Genomic DNA, 12,760 nt, shown 5'->3' on the forward strand with positions numbered 1-12,760 from the left:
ACATGCCTGCCTGATAAAATCCCTTCACAGTCTGGTTGCAAAGCTACATTGGATAGACTCACTGATTTCCGGAGAAGAAACGGTGGGCAAGGCAGATCCGACCCCTTTTCTTTCATTTGTCTCATAACTGTCGAAATGAATGGCGTTGACAAGCGGCTTCTTAAAGACCTTGGTAGTTACACCCTTACCCACATTTATCATTTTTAATTGCTTAAGAAGCACTTTCTATCTGATTTCTATAATTTCTATACTATTTTATAAGAAAACTTTATTTCTCTCTTTCCAAATAGACTAAAGTATTTTCTACAAGTTTGAAAAGTGGTCATCTATCTCAAAGAAACAAAATTTTATTAAATAAGCAAAATTGTCTGTAAAGATACATTTTGGTTTTAATCCTTGCTCTACACTTGAGGCCAACTGCCAAGCACGGCCACTGGGGTGAGAGATATAGCCCAAGAAGCAACCTTGATGGTCAGTTGTTGCAAAGGAAAGAAGAGGGAATGGCTTCTTTTGGCTTGAGTTGATTATTTGGCAAATGATTTCACTGTATTGTGCCAGCCTTGTTTGATTCTAGGCTGATGGGTCATCTGCGGCAGATTAGTCCTTGGTGGGCTTGAGCCACCAAGACCACTGTCACGGTTGCTCCAAACCTCTCACTGTGCCCATGGCCCTAGGTTCCCTCCCTCTGCCTGTTCCACGCAGAGTGTATGGATCTTTTTTACTAATTAGATAACCTCGTTCATTAAAAGTCACTTTCTTTTTAAGAAAAAGATCCAAGACTTTTAGTTCCGAGTTTGCATTTTTTCAGTCGTATTGTTGGGATGTTTCCAAATCCAAATGTCCCCAAGACACACAGTTTCCCACTTTGGAAAGACTGGACGCCAGCGTCCAGGCTTTGCCAGTAGCCCAGTGTGCCTTTCCACGCTTCACCAACTCGAGGCCCTTCTCACCTCGCACAACTGAGCCATACAAGCCGTGATTTTCATTTCAAAGACAGGCCCTTCACACGGCTCTAGGCTCAGACTGTGCGGGGTTCTGGTCCCACTGCGGCCGCTTCAGGGCTTATGACCGAGAGCCGGTGGCGTAGCCTCCCTATGCTTCGATGTCCTTGTTCAGGGAACAGAAACAAGACTAGCACCTTCCTCAGAGTAGTTATGATTCAGCTGCAAATGCCCGTAGTTTTTTGGTTGTTAGAGTTGTCGTTTCTCAGAAGGAGAAATATGAATCCACGGCCTCCCTCCCGGACGGCCTCCTGCTGAGCCCCACCCACTCCTAGGCACCCCGCTCCTCCCTGCGGCGCTGGTGGGCAGCCGGCTGGCCACGGGGTCGATGCTTTGCCTGAGCCTTGTTCCCTTCTCTGCAGGGAGCGGATTCTGCTATCTCGGCCTCGCAGCCCTTCCTGTTGATTACAAAGCCCACGAAGGAAACAGAGCGCGCCCGCCTCGGGTCCTTCTCGGTGCGTTTCTTCTGCTTCTACTGCGCCAGTTCTGGAGCAAAGACGCTGATGAAACCGCACCCAACACCTGACGAGAATAAATGTTTGACTTTCAAACCCCCTTCCAGTGAAAGAAACAGCCAGCGTTCAAGGTTCGGCGTCTGCTCTCCGGTTGCACTGAGGACCGTACTGTGTAGAAGCACCAGCTCTGCAGAACCCTTCCTCCCAGATCCTTGTGGTTTTATTTATATGTATTTCCATATCTCATTGCTGTGCGTCGCTGCTGCACTGGTGCGGCAGCGGGTGACCGAAGGCTACAGGTTTTACTATGGACACCAGGCCAGGTGCCATCACACAGAACGAAGCCAGTTCCCGTGAGCTGCCTATGATATGCATTGCTGAAGTAACATTTTACCCAGGGTGTGCCATTGCAGTGATATAAATATATTTTTTTCCTAGACTGAATATGAGCTGACTATCTGTTTTGACGCGTGTACATAGGTGTGCGTGTGTGTTGACGCGCGTGTGTGTGTGCGTGTAGAACCTTATGCTTAGAACTGCCTGTGAATGTCGTGGAATGCTACGCCTTGGAGAGCCCTGGTTCCCCGCCGGTTCTGGGACGAAGAGCCACAGGAGATAGTGGGCCTGGAGACCACGCCCATCCCCTTAGAAAGACAACCCGGGAATGTTAAATGTCTGTATTTATGTTGTATTTTGTAGCTGCCACACTAACCTTAGTAAGTAATTATACAGCTTTGGGCAGAAGCGTTTTCACCTGAGTGGTGGAGTAATCTTAGAATATAAACCCATTCAAGTGACAATCCATCATCAACGTCACGAATTCTGATCCAACTCCTCATCCGAATCACCGGCTCCTTGATGGAGAGAGAAGGGGGTGGAATTTGGTAACCCCAAATGGAATACAAGTAGCCTTTGTTTTCCTGCATAAATGGACTTGATGAATGCGAACAAATATATGCAATTCATATACTTTTGGAGATGAACGTAGACGTGTGTCAGCTTTGAGATGATGTGTCCTGGATTAATACTTTGTCTCCCAATGTCACAGAAAAATATACGCCAGTGACTCTTGAGATTAGCATAGTTGGGACTAAATGGCCTCGAGCAATTTCAGGTTCCTGATTACATGGAAAATGCTACAGTTCTTAATAGCCAGCTAACTCCTACGGCCCACAAAAGTGCATCAGCCTTCTAGAATCTGAGGTCCGCGGTGTGAAGGTTCTGTTCTGATAGGATATGTATGCCAAACTCCAGCCGACGCACTGCCATGTTTCATGACCTGAGTGGCTGCCTTGCTTACTGTAAGCTATACTTGCAGAGACTGTGGCCACTTACATAAGCTAGAACATCAAATCAGGGAAAAATCGGAAACAAAACATTCTGAACCCTATGTTGTTGAATAAGTAAAAAAAATCATCAATAAATATTTATTGCATTCTGACAGGGTGTATGGCATTGTATTCTCATAACTATGCCAGAGTGACAAAGTTAATTCACCCCTTTTTGGGGACCTTAATATATTTTTAAAGGGATGTGCCTATGCATTGATGCCTGAAAAATATGTATACAGAAATGAGGTTGAATCTCTGAGCAGGTCACCTTGCCCCAGAGGTAAGGGCAGGAGGTCAGCTTTAGGGGCGGGGCCTAGCCCCACAGTGAGTGCTGGCCTAGTGAGCTCGTATCTACCATTAGGAAGCATTAAGCTGATCCCCTGCACCAAATCAAGTAGCTTCACCATGTGTCCACTGGCCCCAAATTATTTTTAACAATATTATGAATAAAATGTTCTGGTGTGTTTTAAAAAGTTATTTTAAAGAAAGGCTGCGCTCACTACACTGCTGGTGTGTGTGTTTTGAGAGCTCTTGTATTCAATCTGTGAAGGATATGTGTATTAATCCATACACACTTATAGCCTCAATATTTGTCTGAAGACACTTAAATTCTGACGAGTAAAGGAAAGTTCTAGAAGCAATATTTTCACTTATTTAACATTCTCCAAACAACATCAAGCATTGATACACACTGAAGAGTGTATTTATTTTTTTTATCACTCCAAGTATGTTGGAATATGCAAGGACTGTGGTTAAAATTAGAATGTATAAGGCATATTATAATTTAGTTCATACTGAAAAAGAAATTAACAGAACATTGCTTGGTTCATACATGTTCCGAAATTTGAGCAATCTCTTGAGTTAGACATAGATTTTCTATTTTGTTTTAATTTGTCAAGGTATTTTCTTCCCTTCATAAAACTTAGGTACACATAACTTATGTCATTTATTTATGGTCTTTTATACCTAGTTTGTAAAATTGTAAAATAGCAAACTAAATGCAAAGAGTTTGCATTTGAAAACAATAAAGTAGTTGCCATATTCAACCCTGGAAACTAGTTGTCTCTTCAATAATTTTTGCCATAGATATGGTGGTTCTAAATTAATTAGTTGTCAGTTGTCATTTGGCCAAAACACAAAATCTCAATCTAATTAAACATACTTATTTAGAGAACAAACAGCATTGACTTCTAAATGGTCTTCGCCCTTGAGAAAAACACATTAGCAAATCTGATGTAGATTCTGTGAGATCCTATGTCCCATTGTAATAGGACTGAACTTTGGTTGGAATTTAGGCTCCACTTCTTACTGATCATGCAGTCTAGGTCAAGTTTCTTAACTTCCCTGTGCCCACTTCCTTGTTTGTAGAATGACAATTACCATGCCAAGAGCTTTATGAAGACTAAATATGTTTAAACGTTTGCACGGTGTCTAACATCTAGCCAGAACTCAACAAATGGTAACTATTTTCAGGAGCCTTTTTGATGATATAAGCTGTCTTCGCTAATATCCCCAGTTCTACACCCTCTCAAACATCTTTGCTATTGGTCCAAGTGACCAGCTACCCATTCTTACCATAGGCTTTTACTTTGGATCCTTGGATTCTTGGGGGTACATTAGAACTCCAAGGGGTCCTAGAGAGTCCCTAAACATGGTGCAAATGTTAATGATTATGTGTACGTGTGTTTTGATGGGGAGAAAGATCATAAATTTCATTAAATTCTAAATTGGTCTTGGGATAAAAAAATTTTAAGGCCACAGTCTTAAGGATGAATGTTCTCCTCATGAATGCTCTCCTCATTAAATAATCAATTGACTAAGCCCCTGCCAATTGAAAATGAGACTCAAGATTTATAATAATTTATTCACTGAAGTCCTTAAGTACAGCTGGCTTTAGAGGGTGGGGTTGTGCTATTCATTGTTACCAACCGGGCTTTGAAATGAAAGTAATCTGGATATATCTGGTTACTTCCTACTTGAACACTTCTCTACAGTCAACCATTTTAATATATAGAGTATTGACAACATATTTGTGATTTAAAAGAAACTAGGTTTGGCATTCCACCCCCCCCCATACTTGTTTAGCAAGATAGAAAGTCAACTGTTTTAGGATTCTCAAGAAAAATAGAACCAATAAGGGAATATATATATATATAGAGAGAGAGAGAGAGAGAGAGAGACTTTTTATGAGGAATTGACTCATGCAATTTTGGAGACTGAAAAGTACCATGATCTGCAAGCTGGAGACCCAGAAAAGCCAATGGTGTAAATCAGTCCAAGTCTAAAAAACCTGAGAACCACCAAGCCAGTGGCCCAATAGCATAAGTTGCAGTCCCAGTGCAGGAGAAGATGAGATGAGATGTTCCAGCTCAGCAGTGAGGCAGGAAAAAAAGCTTGGGAATGTGCTCAACTTCTACAGAAAGCTTTCCCTGACCTCCCTGAGGTGCATAGTTCTCCTTGCACTTGTGGTAGAGACAGGCTACCTGCTCAACAGTTTTCGTTCTTCCTGTGCACACTGGACTACGTTTCCCAGCCTCCAAACCATTAGGTTAGGCCCGTGTGATCGTGTTCTGGCCAATGAGATAAAGGAGGTATAAATGCAAGCCCTTTCCAAGCCCGGCCATAAAGCCTTCAACACAATCATCCATTTCTTTTCCCCTTATCTGGTGGCCTGAGAGGTCATGTGCTCAACACAGCAGCCTCACAGCAAGGAAGGACCTTGGATCCCTGATCACTGCTTGGAAAGATGCCAGAAGATGCTTTGGGCCTTTATCAGGCCGTGATTTAAGCTAGAAATAAACCTTAGTATGTTAAATACTGAGACTATGGAGTCATTCATTACATAAGCTAAAAACGAGGGGAACTCCTCGTTCCTCTGCCTCTCGCTCTATTCAGGCCCTCGACATACTGGATGATGCCTGTGGTGGTGGGAAGGGCAATCTACCGAGCCCAGGGTTCCAGCTGGATGGTACATGCTATAGTTAGCAGGTATAAATGCCAGTGCATTCTTCTCTAAACACCACCTGCCTATCCCATTGCCAGTTGGCTTACTTTTGACCCATTTGTCTTGTTGATTATTTTTGTTAAGCTCTAGTGAAAGAAACTATAAGTACAATATTCATCTTACACACTGTGTTTTGTGAGAATTAATTTCCAAAGTCTACTTTCCCCTAAAAGCAGAGTGTAATCTATTATTACTAAGATACCACCATCTGATACAGAGTGAGCGAAGAAGTAGTGATTTTCTTTAATTATCATTTTTGTGTTCTCAGCATAAAAGCCATGGGCAGCACTTCTCAGATGCCATTCCTCATTTTGATGACAGCCTGTGACAAAGAGAGGCTGGTCATTAACTAAATAGAAACAAAAGATGGGTCCAAAGACAAGAGAAAAATGAACTGAAGTAGAGGTTGAACAGAGGTTAATGTAACAAAGTGCACAGACTTAACCTGAACCTGGCCTGAGCTACTCACTTCCCGTGTGACCGTAGGCAAATCACTTAACCTCCTTGAAACTCAGTTTACTCATCTGTAAAATGGGAGTAAGACCCTATTTTGTCAGGGTCTTCTGAGAATACAATGTAATCACGTCTGCAGAAAGCAGGAGCTGCAAACACAGATGTTTGCATGGGCCAATTAGGCTATGTGAGTAAGCGACACGGTCAAAATGTAACGCAGTAGAGCGGGGAAGTATTTAGATAAAACATCAGGTTGGTGAGATGTTAATCAGTGGATGATAGGTCGTGGCCTGGAGGGTTCTATGGCCACAACAGATTGAAAAACAGTGATGCATCCCACTGCGCACTTTTGGATTTTCATATGGCACACGGGTACATTGAAGGCTCTGAGAAGCCCTGTGGTGAAGAAACCAGTTTCAGTAGTTTAACCTAGCATTTTCCAGATATATTGAAAGATAAAATTCTTTTAACCTACCCATGGAATGAAAGTTTTCTGAAGCACATTTTGGACATCTACCGTTTGAGGTTTCAAATGAGGGAACTGGAGGAGACAGAGGCAAACAGAGTCATCCTACTTTGCACGACTTTCAGCTCAAGTTCCTGACTCCCAGCCACAAGGCACCTACCTCCATGCCCCAAGGCATATTCCGATCACTGCGGCAGGTCCTCATTCAGTGCCGTTTCTTTATAATGTTGATGAGAAAAACTATTGATTCCCCTGCTGGGCCACTGTCTGTGTGAGTTTGCCCGGTCCCCCATGTCTGCATGGGTTTTCTCTGGGGCCTCTGGTTTCTTCCCACACTCCAAAGATGTGCACGGGAGGTGAATTGTGTGTCTAGATCGTCCCAGACTCCGTGAGTGTGAGTGGGCGTGTGAGTGGCCCTGCGACTGGAGGGTGTCCTGTCCGGGGTGGGGTGCCACCTGCACCCTGACCTGCCAGGACAGGCTGTGGCCACCCTAGACCCTGAACTGGAATAAGCAGGCTGAAAATTCATGATTTTATATGTCTTTATTCATCTTTCTAAAATGTATACATAGTTCACATTTATTTCCATGTTTAATATTAGAAGTATTTGGAGTCTTTATTTAGAAGTCTGGTGATGTTTTTGTGACCAGAAATATGCCGTAGAAACTTAACTCTTGTTTATAACAATTAGCCTATGACAACATTGGTTTTGTTATATGTCATTTCATTTCAAGTCAGTTTCCAAGAACCTACTGATGGTAATAAGTGAAGACTGAGTCTACTCTTCTAGGTTTGCAGCTGCTTGGAGATTTGCATTTTCTCCACTGTGGTCTCGTGGCTTCAGTACTGGGTGGGGATAGAGCATGCGAGGTGGGGAGAATGGGTAGGAGAGATTATGCTACTAGCGAGCATGAATATCAAGCCCTGATATCAGAGCCCTCACAGCAGGTTTAAATCATGAACTGAACCATGTGAGCCAAAGTCACGACCTGGGCTAGGATGTCTTAATTCTTCCAGTCATAGTAAAGACCCAAATGGATTTTGACAATAAAAAAAAAAAAAATCGCACAGCACACTTCCATCAACAACCTAATTAAGACTTGTAGCAATATTGCGGGCTTTGGCCTCAGTTATTTTACCCTTTCCCTTTGGAGGAAGTGCCTTGAGCCATCGACTGCTCGCTGTTGAATGGGTAATAGACCCCTGACATATCTTGTTTCTGGCAATCTCCCTGGACATAATTCTTTGTTTACAGCACTGCTGTAGAAAACTTGATGAATACTTAGAAGAAACTAGAATTAGGACCTAAGGACCTAGTTAAAATCAACTTAGTAGAACATAGACATTGCTTTGTGCAGGGCTGGAAAATACAGCCATGAGAGAAAGTAGCTTTAACATACGCCCAGAGAAACTATATATTATACACATAATATGTAAGAGGCAATTATGGCCTCGTAATCTGCAGTGTATCACTACCTAGCAATCAGATTGACATATTCTAATGAGACCCATGTTGTTTGTAATCAGACTGGCATTGCTTATTCCGATCTCTATTCCATAAGATGCCCTTTTAAATGGCTCAGATTGCACCAGATGCTATAAGAAATAGCATTCCATTTTATTCCATTACCAGCATTTTTCCCTCTTCCAATTAGCATAATTTAAAATCAGCCAGAGGCAAATGTGAGGGGCTGAAAAGTTGCAAAAGAGTTCAAGAAATACTTGATAGAAAAAGGCAAGAAGATATACATGCACAACAATTTTTATGTAGGCAAAAGTACATTACAATTAATAGAGTTCTTATTCTCTTAAATTGCTCAGAATTTATTTCCATGACTTATTGAAATATTGAAATGTCTCAGGAGGCTAATTGCACCGTAGTTTCTTTTTGCTTATGCATTATCTAGTGAATGACATAATAGAATCACCACCTCATTTACCATTCAGTTAAGGTTTAATTGAGTTCATCTTTTTACCCCCCTCAAAATGGCCAGGAACTTAAGAATCAAAACAAACGATCATTTGTAAAATGAGAAGATCCTCATAAATTGCCTCTTTATAACTTAGGTTCTGGCTGTTTATAAAACATCGGAAGTTAAAACCTGAGCTAACATAATATATACTTTTCCCTGATGTAATCTACCATGATGCTAGAGACAGTGTTTGCTTTTAAAATAGGATTTGCATTCGATATTGGGAAACTAATTTTGCAACAGTTTGCCTTCCCAGTATCTTTGCATTACCCTCTCAATAAATTATAAACTCTCCAGGGTGCGTCTTGGGTTTTAGTTGGTAGCTCACCCAGCTTTGACTTCCCGTCGGTTCTCTTCCTAACAGCACCTAACAGATTTGAACTGAGGACTCATGTTCTCTCTTTATGTCATCTGAGTGGGACTGGCCCATGCCCAGTTAAAGTTATCCGAATGGGTCAGAACCAGAGTAAAACTTTGACACACAATGACTGGGTCACAGGAGGTCCAATCAGAGAGAAACTTGAGACATCTTTTCCATAGTGTGGGAAGCAATCTTTCTGGAAACCTACTGCACCCCCACGTGAACACAAGTCATCATTTCCTCTGGTAGCCATTCTGGGATCATGAGAAAAGTCATCCTTAAGATGAAGGTGACATAGATAAAGAGAATCTCAAGGAAACAGAGTGGGACCCGATGGTATCCTGGAGGCAGCTTGTACCAACCAGTCCATGAGACTGAGTGGGCTGCTAAGTTTTCAGGAATCTTGTGAGCTGGTCAACAACATCATGTTGGTAGCTAGACCTTGGCCACGGTGGGCGTATTTATAACCATGGAAATCTGGAGAAGACTTCTGTTTCCTCTCCCTTTTCTCGTCTGTCTTTGTCTTTCTCCTTCTACCCACAGAGTTGATTGTTAAAAATTCACTAGTTTTCTGCTGGCTGTGCATCCAATTGAACTGTGCCCGAAGTTTGCCTTCCTTCTGACTTTTCATATCAGAAGTCCAAAATTCTCCTTTATTGTTAAGTCCATTTGACCCAGATGATTTTCTGTTACTATTAACCAAAAGCATATTCAACATGCCTGTGAAGTTGTCCACGATAACAAGAGCTAACACTTATGGAGCCTTTACCAATGATCTCAAACCATTCACCTCTACAAAAAAGTATTTTTATTATTTCTCATTCACACACAAAGAAACTAAACCATAGGGTACACAGGCCACTTTGCAAGTTTCAAAGAGACCTACTTCCAGTCTTCCAAATGCACCCAGCCTTTTCATGCCTCAGTGCCTTCCCTATGCTCTTTCCTCTTTCTATAGACTGTGCCTACCTAGTTAATGCCTACCCGTCCTTCAGGGTCCTGAATCAGTGTCTCATGGAGGTCTTCTTTAGCTTCCTAGTCTGAGCCAGTGGCTCTTCACATCACCCTGTGCCTACCTTGCTTAGAGCGCTTTTAGCAGGGCTGAGTACTTATTGATTTTCTTGTTGGCCCACCCCCAAGTAGACCATAAGATCAATAGAATCTTAGAAATCTTAGGATTTTTAAAAAATTCTCCTACTTTATGCCTTTATGTCTAGTACCATGGCTGCCACATGGTAGTTGCCCAAGCAATGCTGGCTAAACGACTGACTGAATGAATGAAAATGAATGAATGAATGAATTCCTATCATTTGTTCTTACTGCATTGAAATTCAAGAAAAGAAGAAATACTCTGTCATTACCCTTAGCACATATTTGTATACTAAATACAGGAATCATCACAAAACGATCAAAACTCCTTGTCTTCTTCCTTCTTCGCTTTTCTCATCTTCAGTATCACCATCTTCATTGCCCGCGTTAGACACAAGAATGCATTGAGGAATATAAGAAAGATCATTGACTTTGGTGCCAAATAGGCTGGGTGTGAATTCTAGTTTCGTCACTTGTTGACTGGGTCGTCTTAGGAAAATTGCACGCTCTCCTCATATATAAACTGAGAATGCTGTCTAACATTTAAGGCTGCTGCGTGAAAGTAAACGGTTGGTGTAGATGGCCAGGTGCATGGCAACAGGCACTTAAGAAGTGGCGATCTTTATCTTCATGTTAAGAAGATACCCATACTTGCTTTCCCTTTCCTGAGAACTATCACCTAAGATTTAGTATCTGATCTCCATTTACTTTGTTTGGATATTACAAATTACTACCGTATCTTACTAATCCTAATTATAAGTGGCAATAGACACAAGCATTATTATGTATCGTGGTAGATTGAGGGTAAAGTTTTCTTTAAGCTGAAACTCTATCACTTATGGGTGTGTAAAAAATTTCTTATTTTTAAGGTGAGGCTATTATTTGTCTTTGAATCTCTCTCTTTTTAAATTAGATCATGTGTGTGTGTGTGTGTGTGTGTGTGTGAGTGAGCTTGGCTCACAGTAAATCAGGATGTGAGAACAAACCATGACTGTGAGAACAAACCCTATGACTGGAGTGATGTATACTTTGTCCTGTTTTTGTATTTTGTTTTGAAAGAAATACTTTGAAAAATTAAATAAATGAAAAACTGCTGATTTTAGCAACTTGAACTAAGTTACTCTTGTGCTGCATGTGGTGTTAAGACTGAATATGGCAGGCTTTGGGAAATATCCCAATGACTCGTGAATGTCATGTCTAAGCCACTGGGCCAAGCCATTTGTGATGGGTGGTGATTTTGCCTTGGATGAAAAGTTAATCACTGTCAATCATCCCGAAAGGAGGCAGTTCTAGGGCTGGACATGAGCTGCCCCTAGGATTGGTGGAGAGGCTACTTTTATTCTCTGGGGCTCCAGGTGGGAAAGCGAAGTTGGTCCTGGACTCTAGGCCTGGGAGTGTCTGTGTATTTGCGGGGGTGAGAATGAGCGGGCCCCTGCTAGGAGGCAGCCCGGAAGACAGGACGGGTATTGACCTGCCAAGGAGATCTAAGGTAGAATCTGACATGTCGGATGGGAGCAGTTGTGAGTTGTTTTCTACAACGCCAAACTTCAGGTAAGCTAGGGTAAACCACATCCTCTCTAATCCTTTCCCAGGTGTGTGTGATGTGGGGAATAGAGTTGAGCTATAAGCTATAATGAGAGCGAGGAGGAGGCAGTGGGGACCCATAGGAAACATCACTGCCAGGAAGAGGAGTGCCATCATGAGGATCGTCAGCAGCATAGAAGGTCCCAGGACACATAGGAGGCAGGATGCGAAAAGGCTCAGGAAACTTCGAGGAGGCGATTTGCCAGGAGTTGGCTGGAAAGGGTTCAGATCATAATAGTCTAGACATGAAAAAAAAAGTAACATTATGTTGTAGCCACAGGCAGGTGAGGCTGGTGACTTATCTTATTTAATTCCCACCACAACCAGGTTGCAAGTATTACTACTCCAATTTTACAGCTATAGCTATAAAACTGAGAATTAAGTAGATTAAGCACTTGATCGAATTTTAACTGCTTGTAAAATGACTGTGCTGAGATTTGCGCCGTATCCGTCTGCCACCAAAGATGAGGGTCTTCCTGTAATATCATCGTGCCTCTTGCAGGAGTGAAATAGAACTGGAGAGGAAGGTGTGTCTCACCGGTTAATTTCCTGTGGCATTTCCACAAAGCGGACCTGTGAAAGGATTGCTTTCCGTCTGTCTCAGCAGTTCTTTTTTCTTGGTGTAAAAAAACCCATCATTATTGTTATCTGTCCGAACGTCTTGATGGAGGAGTGGGATGTAAGGGAAATTCGTGTCTTCATGAGAACCAGTAACATTTCACATCTTAAGTAAGACTTTTAATTCTCTGGTCGATAGCCTGAAATTGATTTTCTCCTAGCTGTAGACCAATGTGATAGAGAATCTATTTAGTGTAATAGGCACTCTATCTTTGATGCTGTTGAAAAAGAATATTGTACAGTTTAGAAGATGTTAGATCTAGCCTGAACTCTGCCACAGAGAGCTTTGCTCATGATTCCTCATTCTAAAACCGGGACTTGGGCTTCCTAATCTCTAATATCTTTCAGCTCTAAAGTCCAAGGTATACTTTACATTTTTTAGCTCCTAGGTATAAGTTTCTGAAAGCAAGAATGTTCAGACACAG

General features: G+C 42.0%; 1 protein-coding gene across 2 annotated transcripts in view; it reads left to right on the top strand.

Annotated features, from left to right (window-relative positions):
• Positions 1-3,842, top strand: part of EPHA4 (EPH receptor A4) — a 134,839-nt gene extending 130,997 nt beyond the window's left edge. For both annotated transcript variants that reach the window (XM_087819568.1, XM_087819569.1), the window contains one exon: positions 1,364-3,842. The gene's annotated coding sequence lies outside the window, so the exon portion shown is untranslated. The remainder of the gene's footprint in view (positions 1-1,363) is intronic.
• Positions 3,843-12,760: the final 8,918 nt, after the last annotated feature.

Source organism: Miniopterus natalensis, chromosome 8 (assembly GCF_054644295.1).
Source record: "Miniopterus natalensis isolate mMinNat1 chromosome 8, mMinNat1.hap1, whole genome shotgun sequence".
Classification (NCBI taxonomy): Eukaryota; Metazoa; Chordata; class Mammalia; order Chiroptera; family Miniopteridae; genus Miniopterus; species Miniopterus natalensis.